At 42.2% G+C, this 24,243-nt stretch overlaps 1 protein-coding gene and 1 long non-coding RNA gene across 2 annotated transcripts in view; one reads left to right on the forward strand and one right to left on the reverse strand.

Moving 5' to 3' along the window:
* The window catches only part of LOC101925857 (T cell receptor alpha chain constant), a 487,011-nt gene that overhangs the window by 351,351 nt on the left and 111,417 nt on the right, over nt 1-24,243 (forward strand). The window lies entirely within an intron of this gene.
* Nucleotides 3,559-17,942, reverse strand: LOC102115546 (uncharacterized). The gene is made up of 2 exons (XR_006699870.2): nt 17,857-17,942; nt 3,559-3,925 (listed from the first exon to the last, which is right to left on the reverse strand). It is a non-coding gene; the product is annotated as an uncharacterized lncRNA (long non-coding RNA).

A 24,243-nucleotide genomic window follows, 5' to 3' on the forward strand; every position in this document is an offset into this window, starting at 1 on the left:
AAGTGGGAAATGCTTTTTCTTGTATGCAGAGACTACTTCAAAGTGGGAGGGGCTCTTGTTTGGGCCCTTTTAAACTAATTTTCCATCTGCTCCCAATCCAGGTTTATCCAGTTGTACCTCTTTATTGGGATATTGTTGAATGGAAGTACATAATAACCATTGTTTTATTTTTCATAAATGGGCTTCTACCAACAAAAACATAGGATTAGTCTACTGTTAGCATGAAAACCTGTGTCATGGCTTTTCCAGGTTCTACCTGAGGACCAGCACACCCCCACAGTCTTCCAGCGAGCAGAACAAATCAAAGAGGATTTCCAGAGACAGCAATAACTTTACATTCCACCCACTGCTCTCCCTGGGGCAGCAAATCTTCACTGTGAAATCTGCAATTCCAGGAGAGCAGAAAGCAATCTATCTCCCTCCAAAAACAAGTGGCCATTTCAGGGAACTGGACATATTTTCACTCCTAATGGTAGGTCTCCTTGGATTACTATGGTCTGCCATGAGCCTGGGAATTGTAAGACAAAAACAGAGGAAAGAAGGAAGGAAGGAAGGAAGGAAGGAAGGAAGGAAGGAAGGAAGGAAGGAAGGAAGGAAGGAAGGAAGGAAGGAAGGAAGGGAGGGAGGGAGGGAGGGAGGGAGGGAGGGAGGGAGGGAGGGAGAGAGGGAGCGAGGAAAAAAGAATGCAAAGTTGAAATATAGCAAGAACCCATTACTCTGTAAGTCCATTGCACTGCAGGCTAGGTTCCATCTCACACACACACACACACACACACACACACACACACACACACACAGAGTGATGTCCCAGTGTAAGGAATCCCAGCTAGTGGGCTCCCCAGCTGAATTCTACCTCTCAGAAGGGAGCTGGATAGGACAAAATTTCTATCTGAAAAGTCAGGGCAGGATTAGGAGGCGGAACCAAAAACACAGATTTAGCCCATTTCATCTAGCACAGAAGGACCCAGAATGCCAGGTATGATATCACCTAGTGAATATTTACTAAGCACCCACTAAGTGCCCAACACTGTTGAAAGAGATCAAGGGAACAGGAAGATGGTTGGTGCTGACCTAAGCAGAGCCGTGTGCCCTCTGGTTTGTAGGAAGTGAGCAATCACCAGGCAGGAAAGCTGTTGGAGGTCTGCACTGGTCATAGAGAAAGGACAAGGAGCAGAACCCGATGCTACAGCAGGCCCTATGGTCACAGGTGACACCTCTTCCTTGTCCCCTCAGTACAACAGTGTATAAGCCTTTACTGTCCTACAGTTCTTCTTTTTGTTACACAGTGACTTTCAACCCTGGTTGTACATCAGAATTATCTAAGGAAGTTTTTAAAATCCTGTTGCCCAGAACCCACCCCAGACTAATGAAATCAGCCTCTGTGGGGGTGGCACCAAGGCTTCAGTAGTTCCTAAAACTCCCCAGGTGGTCCCAGTGTGGGGCCAAGATTGAAAACCACTGCATGGAGGTAATTGTCCTAAATACCTCTCCAGCTTCTCTCTGCCTCTACATTCCTCTTATCTAAGCTCTTACATTGCCTTTTTATTTTTAGTTTGTTCTACTTCATCCTTTCAGTAGATAATTCTATAATACTCCATTAAACCTTTTTTCATGCTTTAACTTTGCTTTTTCTCATTTAATTTTCATTGCCCACTCTACTTACTCCTTCTTCCCATTGTGTTTGTTTTGTTTTGTGTTTTCTTTAATCCAGCATTAACATTTGCAGGGCACTTGATATGGACACACTACTACAGCAGGCACTTAACTGCTGCTACAAATTACATTTAATGCAGTAATATTTTTTGTTAGATCCTGTGCCATGGCTACAGGCTCTGGTCTGATGGAAGATTGGCATTTTGGCTTCCTCCTTGGAAGCAGCTGCATTGCTGTATAAATTTAAGATCCAAAATAAGCATATTACAATAAAAAATAAAAGAAGCATTCACAAATATGAGGGAAAGAAGCATTAACAGCCGTCTGAAGCTAAACATCAACATCACCCCTGCCAAGCTCTTGGCCTCATTGTAGGGGGAAGACGCTTCCATGTGCAGCAAAAAGAGAAAGAATCCAGACTGCATTTACAACTAATGAGGCTGTTCTCTGAGGACAGGGCATTTGCTGATTTAGACTCATTTCCTTAAGGTCCTCAAGCAAGCCCAAGAGTACATAGGCCAGTCGCTGAGACACTGAAGGTTGCGATGTGGAAGAAAGGGCCAAGAGACTGTCCCAGGAGCAGAATGCTTCAGTCCTCTAGGGAAGCTTTGGGGGAGATCTGCCCTCTTGTCCTCCTACAGCTCAACTGAGAGCAGCCCCGGAGCCTCAGAACCACAGGCCCTGTAGTTCCCTGGGTCTGGCAAGCCCCCGAGAGACCAAATCACTGTCCTCCCCGCAGAGCCAGCCCAGCACTGAGAATACCATACAAGTGAGAGGACGCTTGCCAAATAGATGCATGAATGAATGAATGAATGACTCCTCTGATGAAATTGTCCCAGGGAGAGTTTGTGGGAATACTGAAAAGGAAGGTGGTCCCCACACTGGTACCCCAGTCCTTGATACTCTGATGTGGCTTTTCAATTTCTCTATCTTCCTTTTACCTTGATTTATTTATTCTGTATCAATCTATTTGTTTATTTGTTCATTTATTTTAGGAATCAAGCCAGACACCTTGTTGGAGCAATAAGAATTAGAGACATTTGTTCCTTTTAGAAGAAGCAAAATTTTCCAGTGCCGACTGACAGGGAAGGAGATGAATAATTACAATATATGCTGGTAAAGAGGACCTGAGACAGCTTCCTGATTTTCGTACATCAACAAGAAGACTTCTATGGCCCTGGTCTCCAGCACATCTTTCTTGGTAGAGTTGAGAATTCAACCAGCCAATTCTTCCTGGAGATTCTCAGAGCCACATTGAGAGAGCAGGGGACTAACAAGGACTGCCCTATCCATGGTGACTCTCCTTGGCCTCTAGGTAAGTCACACACTGAAGCCTGCCCCTCCCACCCTCCACCCTGGTCAGCTAATCTAGGTTAGTGCAGGTCTAACTTAGACTACAAGGCGTGCTCGTGTGCATAATTTTGTTACCACCAACAACCACATGGGACAACGTTATCCCCATTTTATTGTCCAGGAAACTGAGGCCTGGTGTGGCAAGTGACTTGCAAGTAAGAGAAGGAGTGAGATGTAAACCCAGATTCCTGAATCTAAATTCAGTGGTCTGCACTGCAGCATAGCTGCCTCTTGAGAACTAGAGTGGGCAGTGGGGAAGTGGGAATCCTCAAGTTCCCAGGCCTCTTCCAGTCCAGTCTTCTATGTAAAATTTTTCTCTTCCAGGCTTGTCTGAGCAGAGGTAGGGTGACCCCGCCGCCTGTTCCTCAACAGTCTGTGCAAATTCAAAGAAATAGAGTGTGAATTCAAGGAACTCATTTGAAGAACAGGAAAAGCAACTCTCTCCTTGAGGTTATGGGGAAATGAAGGTTGAAACATGGATCAGAAGACTTGCTAAGGTCCCTTCCACCCTCAACTCTTCCATTCTGTTCCCAATGAGGCCCAAAACACGGCTTTCTCCATCACTCTTTAATCTGTTGGTTGATTTGCTTGGTGCTCCCAAGAAGCACCGTGGCCCTGAAAATAAAATATTAATTATATCCACTTTACAGCCATCCATCGCTAGCCATCTGACGCTGATAGAAAGGCAAGAAGCACTCGTGGCAGTTTGCATATCAGGGTCGGCAGTTCCTTTCTTAACCCTCCTCTGTCTGGCAAGCTAAGGGAGCAGACGCTCCTGTAATGACCTGGCCTGTCTTTAGAGCTGCAGCCCTAAGAGCTGCTGTTCTTCCTGTGGCTGTAGTCTTGGCACTGAGTTCCTTCCTGCTCTTCTTTTGCTCTTGTGTGTAGCCGACCACAACATGCTTTCAGATCAGACATCCTGTGGGCAGAAGAAATTATTTCACTTCAATAAGAATTTTTGAAGACCAGTATGGGTTCAACGGGTGCTTGGGGGATTACACCAGAGATAAGAACAGACTAAGTCACACGCATGAGGCAGCATTTACAAATCAAACAACACAGTATGCAATAGCAGCTTCCGAGTTTCTGCAGAGGAGGGGCTAAGGACAGCAACCTGGTTGGAAGATGCCTCAGGAACTTGCCTTGAGGCTGTATTTTCATAGCACGTAAGATTGGGAAAGACATCAAAGAATGGGAAACCTTCCATTCTGGAGAGATAGAGATTATGGGGGAGAATGGATAAAGCCCCCAAAACCACTCTTGCCTCTCCTACTAACTTCAAGTCTCAGGTATCATTATTTGTATGACAAGGAGAAAATTAACATTGTTAAGCAATGAGCCAAGGATTTACAAGCCTAATTTCATCTATTTCTCACAGAAATCCTATAAGCTATCTTCTCCCATTTTACAGAGTATAAAAAAATTAGTTTTTCCTAGAAATCACATGAAGGGACAGACATCCCCTTGGCAGGACCGAGGAAGCTGTGGCCTAATTGCTGGCCTTGACATGAAGGAAGGACTGAGCACAAAGAACACAGCCTGCACAGGGCCGGAGGAGGGTTGGGTCCGAGGGCAGAGCCCTGGTGGATGTTTCTGCCTTCCACCTGGGCACCCCGAGACAGGCTGTGTTTTTGTTTAAGTTCCATCTTGTCCTGCCACAGACCCAGGCCAAGCCGACTGCTCCTGACCTGGTGAAGCACTAGCCACACTCTGTCGCAAGCTCCCACCGCATCATCGCCTGTCCTCTCCTGTACTGTCTTCTACCTCTGGCTTTGATTTATCATTCATACCAGCTCTCTCTCTTAGTCAGGCCTGGAGGAAGGTTGTTTTTGGCCATTAACAATAAATTCTTAAAATTCCCTCTAACCAGTGGAAGACACAAATCGCAGTCATAAACATAATACACATTCTTGGGACTTTTCAAAACGACTTCCTGAATAATTTGAGATAGTTCAACAATAATTATCTAGAAAGACAGGCTTACCTGAGCCCTGCTAACTGCTCTTTTGATATTAATACAGCTTTAAGCCCTCTCTACTTCTTTCTGCCTGAAGGCTTTTTTTAATACATGTCCTCATTTGTTACATAGAATGGTATTTCCCTAACCATGCCCCATACCTGTTTCAGGCAGGGTCCCAGCAGGAGACAGGGCACTCTCGGGGTGATTAGAGAGAGTTTAATGAAAGGGACTTTTACAAAGGTGTGGACAGGTATTATGGATTGAACTGTGCCCCCAAGGAAAGATATGTTCAAGTCTTAACTCCCAGTACTTTAGAATGTGACCTTATTTGGAAATAGGGTCACTGCAGATGTAATTAGTTTCAATGAGTTCATACTGGAGTATGGTAGGCCCCTAATGCAATATGACTGGCATTCTATAATACAGCCAAGTGAAGACAAAGACACGCAGGGAGAGAAAACCACGAGACAGTGCAGGCAGAGACTGGAGTGATGCAGGTGCAAGCCAAGCCAAAGGCCGTCAGAGTTTCCAGCAAACCACCAAAATCTAGTGAGAGGCTAGGAAGGATTCCCCTACAGGTTTCAGAGGGCGCATGGCCCTGCTGACACCTTGATTTCAAACTTCCAGCTTCCAGAACTGTGAGGTAATACATTTATATTGTTTTAAACCACCTAGTTTGTGGTACTTTGTTAAAGCAGCTATAGGAAATTAATACAGAAGGGTTATGAGAAACCAAAAAGAAGGTGGTGAAACACCCAAGGCTGGCAACAAAGAACCGCTGCCATGCCAGACCTGAAGCGTGTAGGGGAGGAGCCTTTACTGAAACCTGCAGCTATGGAAGAGGAGCTATAGCTTCCAGTGGAGGAAGGCACTCTCTCCTTCCCTCCAGTCTCCTGAAGGTGTCTCCATTGGCCAAAATAGGATGGAGAGCCAGTGGATGCCGCCAATTAAGGTCAGGCTCTTAGAGTAGGAAGTAGAGTGGATGTGCAGGGGCAAACAGACTCAGTTGCAACTTCAATGCCACTTCCTCTTCAGGGAAGCCTTCCCTGACCTCCTGACCAAACCTGGCCTCTGTAACATGCTCTCATAATCCTTCTGCTTCTGCAGAATACTTATAGCTGCAATGGAGGAATAAACTATGCAAATCATTAAGTGATGACTGACTCTCATGCTAGAACATAAGCTGCATAAGAAAAAAGACCGTGTCTTCCATTCATCAACGGCAGACCCTGAATCCTCAGGGTCTGGCACGCAGTAAGAATGACTAGGTTTCATAGGATGTGCCAAGAACTAGGCAGCCCGATAGAAAAAGGTCAAGTGTTTAAGTCCAAACAGATTGACCTCGGCAACTTTCAAAGAGCTATAGACAGCAGACAGCATTATGTTCTGCTGGGGGAGGGGGTGCTGATTATACCATTTATAACATCAAAGAATGTGCCCACCTTGAGTACTTGGTAACAGTCCTCCAAGAGCAGTAGGCGGGATGGGCAGTTGCGCAAAGTGAGGTGAGGCAGGGGTGGGTGGGGAGAGCAACTACTATGGGGTCAAGAAACTTGAGCTGCTCCTATCTGAATTTTTGTTCCCAGTCACACTGGGGAACTTAAGAAAGCTTAAGTGAGTCTTTCCTCCACTAATCTGTGAATGTAAGTCCTGCATCCACTTACTAATATGGAATGCCACCTTTGCTCTTGCTTTTTTGCTTACCAAGTGACCCCCTTCCCAGCTTCTGCTGCACTCTCTAGTTCCCATTGTTATTTACCTGTTTGATTTCAAAATTTCAAAGATGGACCTTTAAACTCAAAAGTGGAGGTCCCAAAAATCCTAACACTCCCCTCTTTTGAAGTCCACATAAATTTAGCCCGTCATAAGTTGGGATGTAGTGGTGGTTTCTAAGTTTTTTACAATATTTTGCTTTGTGTAATTTAACACAAGTAAACTAAGAAGCCTTCAGAAAAGAAGATAGATGAGCTCAATAAAGATCAGGAAACTCTGGTTCACATTTGGAAGACAATGTTTCATTGGATCGCTCTTTAACACATGGGTAAATCACCCTTATCCAACTTTGCCTAGAGGGAGTTTGCAGTCAACACAACAATCATTACAACATCTTCAGTCTTTGTGCACATACTATCGATCTCCTCATTTGATGGTTCTTTTGATTACAGCTGTAAATGTCAATAATTCTTCTTGGTATTAACTATTAACATCACCACATAGTGTCTAACATGTACACCTAATCTGAAACTAGAACAACAATATCAAATTTAACATCTAGGGCAGGAAGCAGAAACCTTATCATGAATTAAATAAGCTGCCTTAATCTCCTCTCAGTTGGCCTAACTTACCTGAACCACACTATTGGTCTTGAAGGTGGCACTGTCATCCCATTAACAGGCAGCAGGCCCTGTGAGCCTCCTGTGATCAGCTAGGCTTCTCTGAGGAATGAAACAGCTGCTGATAGGGACTGACTTCCTCAGTCACAAGTGTTTCACAAGTGTGTTGGTTCAGAGGAGGGACCAGGCAGAAGGTGGTTCACAGGCAGAGCTGCCCCTGAGTGAGCCATGCAGAGGATCTCCTCCCTCATCCATCTCTCCCTCTTCTGGGCAGGTAAGGCAGACTCCAGAACTTTGGCCAAGCAAGACTCAGCAGCAAAGAAGCATCAAGGCTCCCAGGACCTTGTACTCCTGGACCTCGCTCCTTACTCAATGGTCTCAGCCTCCAGCCCTCACTGAGCCTGTCTCTTGTGTCTTTTCTCTCAGGAGTCATGTCAGCTGTTGAGTTGGTGCCTGAACACCAAACAGTGATTGTGTCAGTGGGGGACCCTGCCACCCTCAAGTGCTCCATGAAAGGAGAAGCAATCAGTAACTACTATATCAACTGGTACAGGAAGACCCAAGGTAACACAATGACTTTCATATACCGAGAAAAGGGCATCTATGGCCCTGGTTTCAAGGACAATTTCCAAGGTGACATTGATACTGAAGAGAACCAGGCTGTACTTAAGATCCTTGCACCATCAGAGAGAGATGAAGGGTCTTACTACTGTGCCAGTGACATCCACCCTGCTGCAGCTCTACTTCTGAGCAGCTCAAAAACCATTGCCGGCCGGGCACGGTGGCTCATGCCTGTAATCCCAGCACTTTGGGAAGCTGAGGCAGGAGAATCACGAGGTCAGGAGATCGAGACCATCCTGGCTAACACGGTGAAACCCTGTCTCTGCTAAAAATACCAAAAAAAAAAAGAAAAAAAAATTGGCCAGGTGTGGTGGCGGATGCCTGTAGTCCCAGCTACTCAGGAGGTTGAGGCAAGAGAATGGCGTGAACCTGGAAGGTGGAGCTTGCAGTGAGCCGAGATCATGCCACTGCACTCCAGCCTGGACGGAAAAAAAAAAAAAAAAAAAAAAAAAAAAGACATTGCCACCCATGTAGAGCAGCAGTTCCAACAAGATCATGATTTTCTCTTGAATAAATAATTTAGGAAATGGGGACCAGAGAAAGCCAGTGTTCCTACCTTTCTTTCAGGTTCAGCCACTCAGCTTGCACATGCCCTCCCATGGTGCTCAGACAGTCAGCTCCCAGTGCGACAGAAGAGAGGGGAGATGGAGCCAAAGGAATGAATCGTAGCATCTACTGTGACAGTTTTCTTGGGGGCTCATAAAAGGTTTGACCACAGAGCCACAGTGCTTAGAGTATAGCGTAGATTAAGAAGGCACCTTATCATGTACAACCATGGGTGACATCCAGTTTTTCTGCAGCCACATGCCTCTGAATTTACATGTTCTAGAGAAAAAGGACTGGCAATGAGGGGAGGCTCCTCTCCCTCCTTCAGATCAAATATGTACACTACCTGTCATTTTGCCCAACATGGAAGGAAAGGTTCCATCTGTAGCATGCTCTATTGTTTTGATGATTACTGACTGGATATTTTGTTTTGCTTTGTTTTGTTTTTTTCGTGAGACAGAGTCTTGCTCTGTCACCCAGGTTAGAGTGCAGTGGCATGATCATAGTTCACTGCAGCCTTGCACTCCTGGTCCCAAGCTGGATTATGGTGTTTTGCTCTCCCTTTCTTCTCTATCTCTTTACTTTCACATGTATTAGAAACAAAACATTGAAAAATTGCTTCCACTGGCTCTTCCTTATCCTTCTTTGGACAGCTCAATTCAACCTGCACTTTTATCTTGAACAATGTGTTTTTCCAGATTTAGATGACTGACAGGGCTGTCTACTCCAAGGCTGAACCTGTGGCAGAAATCAGCCTTCCTTCTGTTCTCATCTAGAAAATCTACCACTTACCTTATTAAATAGCCTCATAAGAACGTGTGGTGATAGATATGGTCAATGACTTAATCGCAGTGATGGTTTCACAGATGTACAGGCATAAATTCATCAGATTAGATACTCTAAATGTGTACAGTTTATTTCACATTAAGTATACTTCAGTACGGTTGTAAAAGTATTTGTTTAAACCCAAAATGAATTCTTTAGGCTTCATTGGAACACTTCAGGCAATGTCTACAGAAAATGTTCTTCAACAAACCCCTCTAGTCAAATATCCTGTTTTCCACAGAAGGACAAAGAGGCTGACAGGGCTTGCCACACCTTACTTGGTTTCAGTCAGGGCTTTTCACTGTTTCACCAAGGGTCTTCCCAATCCTCTCTCCTCTCCTGATTCTGCCTGACCTTTCATATATATATATATGAATACATATATACATATAAATACATGTTTTATATGTATGTTATAATATGTCATTGTTCCATGCATTTTAGTCATGACTGCCCCCATGAGCTCTTATCATTTATTTCCCCCAAACAGCTCAAAACCTTCAGAAAACATCTCTTTTCTACTCTTCATCCCAAACTCACTCACTCTGACCTGATGCCTGATCCTAACATAGGCCTGGAACCTGCCTTCTACCTTTCTGTCCCACCCCATTGGGCAGCTTCTTTGGTTGAATGGTCTGCAAGCCCTGGATATTGGCTCTGCCCTTGGACAAAGTCAGGTTCCCAAATCGCCATCCAGATACAGCACTCTGAGCCCCATGATCTTGGAAGGGGTTTGGACCCAGTCTTCCCCAGATGTATTTACACAGAGGGCCTATCACGATTCGTCAAGCCCACTGCCCGCCACTCAAATCTAATTCTCCTTCTTTGAACGAGTGATAGGCAGGAAGGTGGAGTGCATCTCCAACATGGAGAGGATACAATTCTTCTCCCAGTTTGAAATCATGATTTGGAAAAAGAATGACATCTGGAAAGCTGGTTATGCAGATGTCAAAGTTGTGGAGCCATGGTTTTCTAATGCCTGCAAGATGGATTCCTAGTGACTCCCTGTAACAGAGACTGGGAAGAATGTCTCTAAGGAGAAGGAGGGGAATAAATATCTGGACAAATCCATAGAGCTATATGTCTTCTGTATTAATAACTAATATCTGTTGAGTGCTTACTATGTGCCAGGCAGCATTCTAAGCACTTAATGTGTGTTATATGATTAATCTTCACAGCAACCCTAGTATTCATTTTCTATTCTTGTCCTTATTTTACAAATGAGTACCCTAAGGCACAGAAAACCTGAAATACTTGCCCAAAGTAGCTTAGCTAGTAAGGGAGGGTGACAGATTTCAGACTCTTGATGCTGCACCAGAGGACACAGCATGTAATTTAGGGAGACGGGGGGCCCATAGAGAAGGACACCTCCAGGATGTGTCAGAACCAAGGGACAACAGGAACTGTGGCCTCACCACCAAACCTGTTCAAACTGATACTCTGTGACCATCTGTCAAAAAACTAGGACAACAGAGCAATGGTCCCAAATGACCTCTCAAGTGTTTTCTAACTCTGAGATTTTGTGATCCTGACATAAGCTTCACACTGTCTTCTAAAATCATCTGCATCTCTTCATCTATGAAATGGGGATAATAAGAGTTCTACCTTCCCTGTGTTATAAAATATATAATTATAGAAAGTAAATAAATTGCATTGCCTATAGTAGCTATTTAATAAATGTTACTTATTATAAGAAAAAGCAAACTGCAAGGAAGAATAATTGAGAAGAAAGTGAACTAAATTACTGAGCACCAACAAAATGCAGCCACTTTACAGGTATGGACTCACTTATCCTATGACAACTCAATGAGGTCTTTATCATCCTTTCTGTTTTGGAAGCGAGGATACTGTGCCTCAGAGAGGCTGGACAGCTTGCTTACAGAAGCAGAGCCAGGATCTGGATCTGACTTGAAGCCTGATTGTCCTGGCTGGGGTACTGGGCTGGGAGCTGCGGGATGTACTAAAGAAATACCTTACCTATAGCAACATCTCAAGTAAAGGATGGCTGGGAACAGGTAAGTGAAGTCTGGTCATCTTTGCTCATGCAAAGATTGCTCTTGACTCCTTGGCCAGTTTCCAGAAGAAGGGATAGGATGTGAAGTCTTCAACTCCTTCCCCCTGCCTCCTCTCCCCTTCTTTAAAACACCAATTGCAATTTCGACTTCCAGGCTGTTCTCCCGAGATGGCTCACTCCCCTGATTGAAGGAAGACAGCTACTCCTCAGCCCATTGCCAATCACTCCTGAGCACCACTCCTAGGTCGGCAGCTTTTCTCCCAGGGTACACCATGAGAAACATGAGAAACTGGCCCACATATTCCCTCCTTCTGATGCTTGTCAAAGATAGTCTCTTGTTGGACTCCCTTAGAGTCTCTAGGGGTGCTCATGGATTCACTGCCTTTTCCTCTCCTTCTCAGGGGCTTGCCTGGAGTGGAAACTATAGGGGTCCAGGGCCGGCATAATGAGAGCTAGAAAAATTCCCTGGGTTTCTGTCAGGTCCATAGAGTTGGTGACTTTACCACCCACATATATCTTTGCTGTCAAGCAAAGTGTGCAAGTTTGTCTCTTCCATTGTCACTGACTTACCACTTATACAGAGGCAGCAATGGGGCTTGAGATCTGACAGCCACAATTCTCTGCATTCAAAAGTGAACAAATGGGCACCAGAAAACACTGCAGTGGATTAAGATGCAGGAGCCACTGGGTAAAGAATAGAAATTAATTTCTAACCAAATGTCTCTGCTTTAGTTAGGGTCTTAGTCCACCGCAGTATCTTAAACAATACGTACTCAATGATAAATTTTCCGTGACAAGGTGAACAAACTCAGAATCAAGGCTCCTTTCCTACTCTTCAATTCAGCACATTACCCTAAAATATTCATTGAAATGATAGGATTATACAGCTTTATTTTTTTGTTAGAGCTCTTTATTCATTCTTTCAATAAATACCATCTCTCATATCTGCTTAGTTTTTCTCCACAGCATTTATCACTATTTGACGTGCTACATATTTTACTTGTTTATATTTTGTTGTCTGGCTCTCCACTGGAATACAAGGTCCTTGATGGCAGGGATGAGTTTTTGTCTGTTGTGTTCATTGCTTTAACTCCAGCACTTAGAATAACTTTGGCCCATAACAGACACTCAATAAATGTATTAAATGAATGAGTGAATGAAATACATATGAGTGAGTGCTATGTACCTTGAACTGAGCTGGATGCCAGGGACATAGTGGTGCACAAGGCTGGTGCGGACTCTGCTCTCATCTACCCACTAAAAAAATGCTATTGACTGTAACAAGATTTTCTGAAGAGTTGATTATAGAGAACTCTGGAACACAAAACAACTTACTCTTGGAGAGCAGACATCGAGGCTCCTAAGTACATTGGATGTTAGCAGGGGCAAAATGAAGAAAATAGTAGGCTTTCTCTTTTCTCCACCTTTTCTCTCTTTTGAGTCCCAAGGGCCCCGGCCCTGAGTCTGAGGCTGTCAAAGAAAAAGCCAAACACTTCTGTTTTATTTCACAAAGGAATTTTGCGAACCTTCTCTCCAAACAGACTTGCTGGGGCATGCTATTTCACAACGAAAAGCCACAATAACACAGCTTCCTAAACAAAAGAGTGATTCCTAACTCCCTCTCGCTTTATCACCACCACCACCAAATGATTTCGGTATTCTTCAAGAATACAGAATCCACTGGGTCTTTTTGGGCTTTTTAGCAATTTACACATGCACAAACGCATATGTTTATGAGTGGTAACAGCGTACGTTCGAGTACGTGAAACACTGCAGGGACTCTCCGAAGGCGTGCCCTGGATGCCCCAAGGCTCCGAGGCAGCAGTCAGCCAGTGGAACAGCGTGCCACCCAGCATGCTCAACTTGATAGAAAAAAGACCCAGTGACAGGGCACAGGAAGTCAAGCCAACATGCAATTGCTTGTATTAATTTAAATAAAGCCAGGTTCTCAAACTCCATGTTTAAATAAGAAATCTAACAGTCATAAGTTTTCTTTTTACCTGCATGCATATGATAGAATAGGGAAAGTTTAAATTATCCTTCTGGCTTAAGGACAAAATTGCATGAGTATTTATAACTTTCAGAAAGAGAAATGTCAGTCTAAATATATTACTAGGGCAACAAATTATTAAGAAAAAAAAAACCCCAAAGTACAAACTTTTGGAAATTAAAGTTGCTTTCATAGAATATAGCAGCATTCACTCAGTAACAATTCATTAAGTACCTCGTATGTGCCAGACGCTTTTCTAGACACAATGGAAGCACAGCTCTCAGAATCTCAGGAGCTTATATTTCAGTGGAAATAAACACAAAATAAAATAAGTAAAATATATGTCAGATGGAGATAATTGCCTTGGAGAGGAGTAAAACAGGCGGGGAGAGAGAGGGTTGTGAGCAGGCTTGGAGAAATTACAATTTTAAATCAGGTTGTCAAGAAGGGATACAATGAGAAGGTGACATTTCAGCAAAGGCCTGCGTGCAGGCAGGGAGCCCAATATTTGGCGTGTGGATGTTTGCTGGACTCCCTCTGTTAGAAATAACATTTTCGTGCACATTCTTAAGACGCATAATCGTACCAGCTTTTCTGTAAGTTGGGGAGATAAGGAATCATTTTTTCTTTCTTATCTTGCTAAGAGCTCTTTCACAAGTAGTTCACACTTTCATTTTTCAAAACCAAGCGATGAAATGCCATTAATTAGCACAAAGTGTGTTGGGGAGTGGACACGAGGGTTTGGCAAGGAAGCAGTCCTGAAAAGATCAAAACTTGCAATATGAACAGGAAGATGACAGCACCGATTATGACAAACGGAAAACGGGGCATGGCATTTTGAGCCCTTTGCCTTGAGTCTCTCCCTAGTCATGTGACCACATTCTGTGGACTGAAAAGTGTTTCTTCCCCAACCACAGAGGTAAGAATACAAAGTAGGTGATGCATTTCTCTCACTGGTCCCCAAATGACTCCACTCCAGCAGCCCCAGAAAAGAATCTGCAGCTTCATCTATACCTGCAGGTTGATGTGCCTCCCAAAAACTGTCTCACTCAATTGTGAAGCTGAAATCAATCCTGTGTTCACCTCAGTGGGGTTCTTGGTTTTTCTCTTCTGGCTTCTTCAAAAAGCCAATCATAGAGAAACCTGAGGACTGTGGAGCCACTATGGAGAAGGCTGGAGTGCCTTTACCACCCCTAGCTGAGCTTTAGGGATTCACCCTCCAGGGCCTCTGGGTGTGCTGGGATCACATGGCCTAAGGTAGGCCCGAGAGTCAGTCTCCATCTTTACCTGCCACCTGACAGGAGTGAGAATTGTTATTTAGAGGCAGTGAAAAGGAAAGTCAGCAGCCCCAGGGACAGTACCAAGAAGACACCACCTGAGTGTGTGTTGTCATAAGCTCTGACACAGCCAAGGCCTCCTCGGGCATAAAGACCTCCCTGTGTTTGCATAACACCTGTGTTATAATCGTGAGTGATCAATAAAGGAGTAACTGCCTCAGTCTTCTAAAGAAATGAAGAAGCGTTTTATGCACCAAGTTCATAAATAAGCACACAAAAAAACACAAAGGCCTGTGTAGCTGCCTCTGTACGTTGAAATTAGAGAAATGGTACAAGAACAATAACCCATCTCTGTAGTAAGAATCAATGTAAAATCTATGAGTTCATAGCTAGTCCATTTCTCAGCATCAAAACCATCATCATGCTTTCTGTATGGAGGACATCCACCCCCACATATGCACACTCAGAGTGTCAGAGCAATGAGAAACCAATTATCATCAGGCTCCACCTCTTCGGTTGAAGACGTAGAAACCGATGAATGAAGAAATTAAGTGACTTTTCCACATCACACAATATAGTGCAGACAGGTAAAGTGATATACTATATTTCTATCCCTTTCCTCCAATGTCCTAGAAGTCAAGCGCTAAGAAAAGACAGAAAGGGTAAACCACGTGATCATGCCAAAGTGAAAGAAAAATGGCAGTGGCGTGTTCTCCACTTTCCAGACAACTACCTCCTGTCATCTTCCCCTGTCATTGCGATCCGTGAAAATTTTCTCATTGTTTTAACAGAAGGTCTCATGGCACAATTTAAACAGGCGTTTTTCCTCTCTTAAATAGGTGGCAATGCAGTCCAGGTAGGCAAAGTGATATACAAAAATAAATAGCCTTAATCATTCATAAAAATATTAATGTGTGTCAAATTTAAAAACAATAAACTGCAAATTGCCCCTAACTTTGGCAAGGTCCTTTCACCTATCTTAAAATGAACAAGTTTACAAATTTGAGCTATTAAGTTTTTGTTGTTTTTTTTCTCCTTGAGACAGAGTATCGCTCTTGTTGCCCAGGCTGGAGTGCAATGGCACAATCTCAGCTCACTGCAACCTCCGCCTCCCTGGTTCAAGTGATTCTCCTGCCTCAGCCTCCTGAGTATTTATAACTTTCAGAAAAAGAAATGTCAGTCTAAATATATTACTAGGGCAACAAATTATTAAGAAAAAAAAAACCCAAAGTACAAACTTTTGGAAATTAAAGCTGGGATTACAGGCGTGCATCACCAGCTATTTTTTTTGCATTTTTAGTAAAGATGAGGTTTCACCATGTTGGCCAGGCTCGTCTCAAACTCCTGACCTCAGGTAATCCACCCACCTTGGCTTTCCAAAGTGCTACGATTACAGGTGTGAGCCACTGTGCCCGGCCACATGTGAGTTTTTATAAGTAAGTTCTTTTAGTAGTGAAAAAAGTATAGCCTCTGGAATCAGAAAAAAATTAGAATCACAACCCCTCACTTACTAGTTCTGTGACCTTGAAAAATGTTGCTTTAACTTTTCTAAACCTCTATTCCCTCATCCATAAAATAAGGGTAATAATTTCATAGAGTTATTATAAGGATCAAATTAAATAATTGCTAGTAAGTATCTGAGTGACTACAAAGTGGAGGTGCTCAATAATGCTAACTCCATTCCTTTCAGCACCCGATGGTCTGTAGTAGAGTGGTTTCACCCTCTTCTCCAGACAGAAGGAGACAGAAAAGCCAGAATGGGAGAGAACATGGCCAATGACCACTAGTGTTTTTCCAAACCAAGAAATCTAAAGTGCCTATCAGCACATTTTTCATCAAAATACCTCATCAGGAATGTTCTTCCCACACGACCTCTCTAAATCCTTTCCCTGCACTAATGATAGTGAAGGTCCCAATGGCAAGATCATCACTGGGACAGTCTAGCTCCCCAACAAGAGACAGTGTCCTCATTGCCCTTCATTTGCAGAGATCAAAGTGACGCATGTCAGTGTCCGCTTCACCAATAGTAACAGGGAGAGTCTTTTTTTTTTTTTTTTTTTTTGAGACAGGGTCTCACTCTGTTGCCCAGGTCGGAGTGCAGAGGCATGACCATGGCTCATTGCAGCCTCAACCTCCCAGGCTGAACTGATCCTCTCCCCTCAGCCTCCTGAGTAGCTGGGACTACAGGTGTGCAGCACCGTTCCTGGCTCATTTTTTAATTTTTTGTAGAGACGAGATCTTCCTATATTACTCAGGCTGGTCTTAAATTCTTGAGCTCAAGAGATCCTCCTGCCTCAGCCTCCTGAAGTGCTAGGATTATAGGCGTGAGCCTTCACGCCCTGCATGAATGAATTTTTTACATCAAACCTTCTCCAACACACTTAGTCCCGATGTCTGAGACAAGAGCTGCACAAAGGAGTCTCAATCTTCAGAAAGTGCAGCCTTACCAAGCTTTATGGATGCTCTCCCACAGGGCCTCCCTAGTCTTTAGGACACGTTTCATTCATGCATCCGTTTAGGAATAGAGATCTTATACCATCCTTACAAAGGAACCTATAATATTAATTACTGACCTGTGATGAGTCAACTGTCCATCCTTATTCTGCCCATGCTGTCTACATGGAGTTAGTTTTCACTGTAGTACTTGGCCAAGAAAAACCAAGTTTTTCTAAATGAATTCCAGGGATAAATAGTCTCATTCCAGTTCTTTGGCTTCTTCCACTAAAGAATTATAGGGACCTGATCTAGGGAAACTGGGAGGAAAAGTCAGGGAATGAGAGCCACTGTTTGCCAGAAATGCATGTTCTGATGGGGAAAGATAGTTCAAGATATCTGCACCAAATCACTCACTGGGAAGAAGCTGTCTGAGATCTGAAGAAATTTCCACCTGCTAAAAAGAGCTAGCAGTCTGCTGGAAAGAAAAAAAAATTCATTTGGGTGTCAGAACTCTTACTCTTCACTTTGTGTGTGACTGTAGACAAGTCAGTTAACCTCTTTGCACCTCAGATTCTCATCTGTTTAGTAAAGAGTTCACGTTAGATGATCTCTAAGTTTCCTTTAGCATTAACAAGCTATAGGTCTCTGCCTGGCAAGAAAGAGAAGGAAGCCTCCATGGGACATAGGAGATCAAATATGAAAGATTCCCGAGATATAGGAGTACAGATTCCTGCCTAGCTAATTCCTGTATGTGACACAGTAAGGATAAAATCGAAAAAAGGAACTAAATGAAATACACTCATGATTAACCAAAGGGGACTGAAAGTCATGGCTAACCTCACACCTACCTTGCATCACCTCCAGCTCACCTCCCTTGAGACACTCCTCCTCCTCTTTAATGCCTCATCATGATTCCCAAAAACTGTGATCACTCAAGGTTGAAGCTTTTAATCTCCCATGTATAAAAGGACATGCAAATAGAGTTCAGTTTCCTGTTGAGTCTCTGCCAAGGTCTTAGCCTGGCAGTTCTGGGAAAAGAGCCAAAGACCTCATATTTCTTGGCTGTTAACATTCTGCCATCTGTGCTCAAGTCAGCAGCCTGGGCTTCAGGCTGTGGTTTGTCTTTAGTCTTACACTTTCCCAAGTTTTCTGAAGGAACCCTTTAGAATGTTCCTGCAAGAAAGTAAGATACAAGTGGCTCCCAAGAAACCAGACAGAGGATTATCTGGTTGTATTTGGAGGCAGTAAGAAAAAGACCGGGAAGTCTATACTTGTATAGTATATAGCCACAGAATCCAATCTTGCAAGCTACTTGAAATACTGATATTAATTAAGTCTTAGGCAGGGCTTTCAATAAGTCATCTGTGTCTCCAATATGGGAGTCCCACATCATGCATATGCAGAGTGGAAAAAAACAAGTTCCTTGGGTACAGTACAGCATTCAAAAATTAAAGACCTGAAAAACACAAGACATCTCAGTGTGCTCCCGGGCTGGAGGCTCTGCTAAACAACAGAAGCAGAGACCGGACTAATTGTCCCCTGTATCTCTTTGACTGAACTCACACAAAATAGAATCTACCATTTTTACTCAGTGCAGGGTACCCAGACCCAAGTTTACTACAATGTTGTTACCAATATTCTGATTGAAAATTATATATTCCAAGCTATGTTAAATTTGACCTTTTATTAAACATGGAATTTCTACTTTTTCTGTAAGTGCCTTGTCTTACTTGTATTTCCCATCTAAAGCTAACTCCCCAAAGGGCTTTCCTATATGTTCTCACTTCCATTACAAAGTCAATGTACAAGTTAATTTTTTAAATTTCTTTAGAAACCTTTATAAAGAGATTTCCTCCTTCATTTCTCGGTTATCCCAGGCAGCTGTCAGGAGCAAAGAGCTCAAGCCTGCACTGCCTTGGAACAGGACATCAGTAAAAGATACTCTCAATCTACTCAGAAGGCTGAGGTGGGAGGATTGCTTGAGCCAGGGGTTCAAGACCAGCCTGGACAACTAAGTAAGGCCCAGTGTCAAAAAAAATGTTATTGTTCCATACCCAATCATTCACTTGGTGTTTTCTGCATCATTTATTTATAAATATCTCAGTCTGTTCTTAATCCTTGAGCCTCTATTTTTTAAAATCATACTTTCTTTAATATCTACTCAGAGTGTTGCTTCTCTTCAAATTTCCCACCTCTTAGTTCTCCTCCCACTTTCTCCCACCCTGAGCATTATACCTCCAACAATGATCATTCTAAGACCATTTACATCTCAATAGGGAAGTGATATAAAACAGGTCTCCTTACTCTGTTTTGGAGGGTTTTTTGGTTGTTGTTGATTGCTTCTCTGTCCCACCCCAAACTCATGTGTGTCTGAAATTTAGCACCACCTTGCGCCGTTTGTGAGCATTTTCCTCAGAGGCTTGTCCCAGAGCAGCATTTTCAGACTGAGCCTGAACTTCACTGATGTTACGACCCTTTAAAGTGCCTGGCTCCGAAAGACTCAGGAGTTCCTGCGTAAATCCAGGTGCAGCTACTTCATCACTGTGACTTGTTTTTGGAAAGGTTGAGCTATCAACATATTGCTCCTGTAAAGGCTCAGAACTGAATCTTAGATTCTCCAGGATATATGGGTCCTCTGTGGCTCCTGGGCAGCAGTTCTGTGGACTGTAAATGAGAGATGTCCAGATCATACACCTTCAATGGAAAAAAAAGCACTGTCACCTTAGACGACTCCATCTCTGTGGTCTACTTTTGTCTTCCTAATACCATACATCATTCTCCAATGCATTTATGGCAAGCCTCATCTACTCAGAAATAACCAAGAACCAACCAACACACTCTTGTGTTAGTGTGGAGGCCCAAGGTGACGTAAGTGAATGTGGTTCCAGACGAAAACCTTCCCCTCTCCAACATAAAGATGCCAAAGACTATGTATAAAGCAAGTCCTAAATCACTCCATAGTTCCATTTGAATATATTTCCCCAGTTCTTATGCATTGCTTCTGCATACACAGAATTCAGTGATAAAAACTGAGACTCTGTCCTAGATATAGTAATTAATTCAGATATCAATGCCAATTGACTGCGTAGAGGGGAGACAATTTTGTACCAAGATTTACTAACCTCTATTTTAATGAGAAAACCAATGGAAAAGCTTTCTTCCTACTATGACTCTCTCTGGATAAATTGCTTGCCAGGAAGTGTTAGGATATTTCTGCCATGACTCTTTGGCTTCCACACCCAAAGACATTTGGTCTCCATCACATGTGCAGGAAGGATCTCCTTGTTCAGCAGTATTTACACCATCACCCTGACACCAGTAGTCAGATATAACTATACAACTTGGGGCCTGAGTGCTGGGAAACTGCCCATACCCACTGCTGACTTGGTCTTCTCACCAGCTGCTTGATCCAACAGATGTATCTTCCTTATGAGGCACCAGAGACCCAGAATGTCCACATCCTGTGGTCCCCTGTGCCCTTAACACCCCACATTTGAGTTCCTTTCCAATTCAGAGAACAAAACATGCAGGCTTTGAGCCAATTTACAACAGATGTGGGTCACAACCACCAACTACCCAGGAAGCCTCCACCAGAGCAGGGCATGAGAACCGGCTTCTTAGATATTCCCATACATGATCCCATCAATCATTTAACAACTGTTCAAAGAGAAAGACTAGGAGACTTTCTCCAGAGCATCCCCAGGGATTTAATTCACTATGCTAGAAATTAAGAGATTACTACTAAGATATAAGAAGGCTAAGACAGAGTTAAGGGAATTATTGGAAAGTTGGCATTACAAATTTACATGTACACTGGGAAAATCTGCAGCACTACCCATAGCTTTGACATAATGCCTTCCTATACCCTGTCCTTGCGCAACTCTGACTCCCACATCATGGCCATACTCTGGATAGGCCCCTCTCTGCATGTAGAACAATATGAATGGGGATTCTGCTTATCAGGATATCATCACTAGTCTGTGCCAGTCCTTGCAAGAATGTCCTTGTGCTGCGACTATTTGTACGAGACGGTACCCTGGCCACCCCTAAGTGTGCAGACTTTTTAAACATTTTTCCCCCAAGAAAGTGGTCCCTGATGGCACTGCCTACTGAGTAAAGCTAAGAAAGATAGGAAGAAAGAGGACGAAGTGCAAGGAGAGAAACGTTAGTGCGAGGAGAAAAATAATGATGTGGATGTAGAATATTTATAATGTGAATTCATATTAACCTGACTTCCTCAGAAAATGTCAACGTTAGTATTAGGATGTGTATTTCCTTCAGAGCTCTGAAAGAAAATATGAGAATTCAAGGGGTGCTACTGCAGAATCCACACACACACACACACAAAAGTGCTTCACTGTGGCTGGAATGATGCAGAGTCTTGGCAATAGCTCAGGAAGCTGCCAGCTGTCCTCCTATTGTAAACAGTGAAGTAGGTCATCTGTGGCTCCCCATCCTCATCTGTGTAGGCCGTTTTCTTGGACCCTCCTCCACATCCCATTCCTCATATGTTTTCATTCTATTTCCATCAAACTGCAATCTCAAGAAATGGCCTGAAATCACTTCATACTAATGTCTGAGGAATGAAAACAGAGGAAGGCTTTAGCTTTTCTGAGATTGGCAGGGAGGGTCGCAAGTGAGCATTGTGTTTTCCTAGACATAATAGCCATAAGCTAAACAATGCAGCAACCACAGCAGAACTTTCCAAGCCTGAGGAACACTGCCCAAAATGAAAGACAGAGGTTTGTGCTCTCTTCGTATGGAGGTTCAGTGTGGATCATACACAGAGAGTCTGGAGCCTCCCACAGTGGGCACTTCTTTTCCCTTGTCCAGGAAGAAGTCCAGCTGGAGCAGACAACCAGAGAGAACATTAGCCTGACCATGGGGAAAGGCACTGCAGCAGAATTAGGACCAATGGAGGAAAAAAAGATGTCTGGAAAGATACTTCATTTCAATAGCAGTAATAGCTTTATAAGAGTTGATAGCCATTCAGCAGTGAAACAAGCATCCTTGTCAGTGGATGAGTTCAGTGAATGACTACACTGGGAAGGTTGTCTACATTGGTTGGGAGCTAAATTCAATGAGCTCTTTCCCTCCTAGGATTCATTATATACTGTATGTATATGATTACATACACAGAGTATATGTAATATATGTATAATATGTATATTACATATACTCTGTATATGTAGATTACATACACATATATGTAATATATGTATAATATGTATATTACATGTACTTTGTATATGTAGATTACATACACATATATTACACGTACTCCGTACATGTAATCATACACCTTATACACATTTGTATCCATTATATAATCAATTTTCCATGTTATTGGTATTTTTCCTAATCAATATTTTTAATAAGCTACGTTAGTACTGTGTCTAGAGGTATATTATAGTTTACTCAATCAGTTCTCTTCATGGTTGAGCATTTAGGCAGCTTCTACATTTTTCCTACTATGAAAATTATTGTGATGAACACACCTGTACTTACAACTTTTTCACTATTTAAAATCATCATATATGTATATGATTATTTGGACCCTCTTCCACATCCCATTCCTCATATGCTGTCATTCTATTTCCATCAAAATGCGATCTCAAGAAATAACCTGAAATCAATTCATACTAATGTTTAAGTAATGAAAACGGAGGGAGGCTTTAGCTTTTCTGAGATTGGCGGGGAGGGTCACAGGTGAGCATTGTATTTTAATAGAGATAATAGCCTAAGCTAAACACTGCAGCAACCACAGCAGATATTCAAATGGTATATATAAAAATACACAATTATATTTGTATAAATATATATATAAACATATAATAAAGTAAGCTTCTATTTTCTTAATTAGAAGATTCAAATTAAGAATTTTGTCCAACTTGAATATATAAAACTTTAGGGTTATACAGAAATTAGCCAATTCTACTTTAGAGTTTTAATGTATTAAGACAGTTAAACATGCATATTTTAAAATCACATATTATGTAAGATAATGTATCAATTTTGAATACTGCCTTTTCCTTTTCATAATTCATAAAATAACTTTAAATTCTTCTTAAGCATTTCAAATCAATGTATTTGTCACCACTAGAGCCACTTTTTTATCCTCAAATATTTTTCCAGAGTATATGAAACTCACTTTGCTAAATTGAAAATTTAGAAGCACATTAGATTTAGAAACATAATTCTAAATTGTTTGAACAATAGCACATTATTAATACCTACTTTTGAGACATAATACATACTCACATAACATTAGAATCATTGTTTTGCCATTTATCCTATAAGTGAATATTCATGATCTCCACAACAAAACATTTCCTTTGATAGATTTGTTTAAACAATATCAAACACTTGCAATCTTGAAGGCACTGGGAGACCCAAAAAATAGTTACTATGTTTCTGTTAAACTACTTAGTCGTCTTTTTAACTAATTCTATCAGCTCACTGCCATAAGCATCCATGAGCTAGCATTGATTGAGATCATTCCAATGTGTCCTCACTGAACTGTACCTAACTGTTCAAAGTAAAATAATTAAGTGAAAGCATTGTAATATTGTTTTTCATAATTATTGTAAGGAATCAAATATAAGGGATTTCTTCTTCTCTGAGGATCATGAACCTTACTCCATGTTCAAATAGATATAGTATTTTCTCACAGTAAATTCCCCAAAGTGGAAATAGTTGTTCAAAAGAATATAAATATTTTTACTCTTTTGACATTAACTAATTGGCTTCCAATAAAAATCAAACAATTTATATTGTTACCAACATCTTGCCCACATTGGGAGTGTCACCATTTTGAGCACAAGCTGTAATTAAATATCTAACCAAAAAATTGTTTGTTAATACTTTACATTTTTATTACTAGAGAGTTAAAACATTTTTCAAGTCTGATAATCAATGATTAACTTTCTTCATTTGTCCTTCACCCATTCGTTTTTTAGGTTGATAGTGTTTTACTCATTTATTTGTGTGATTATAATAATTTTGTGCCTGAGTTTCACAGCATTTAACCACAATAACAGCATTGGTGAAAGGAGTTTCAGAGGTATTGTGGATGGCAGAGGGTGGTGATGGCAAAGTGCCAAGGAAAGGGAAAAAGGAAGAAGAGAGTTTTTATACTGATGTGTTTCACTGTGCCTTCGTACCACAGAGGTTGGAGTGCATTAAGCCTTTGTTCAAAAACACCCAGCTGTGATCCGCTATGTAGGTCTCAGCAT

Source organism: Macaca fascicularis, chromosome 7 (genome assembly GCF_037993035.2).
Source record: "Macaca fascicularis isolate 582-1 chromosome 7, T2T-MFA8v1.1".
NCBI classification, from domain to species: Eukaryota; Metazoa; Chordata; class Mammalia; order Primates; family Cercopithecidae; genus Macaca; species Macaca fascicularis.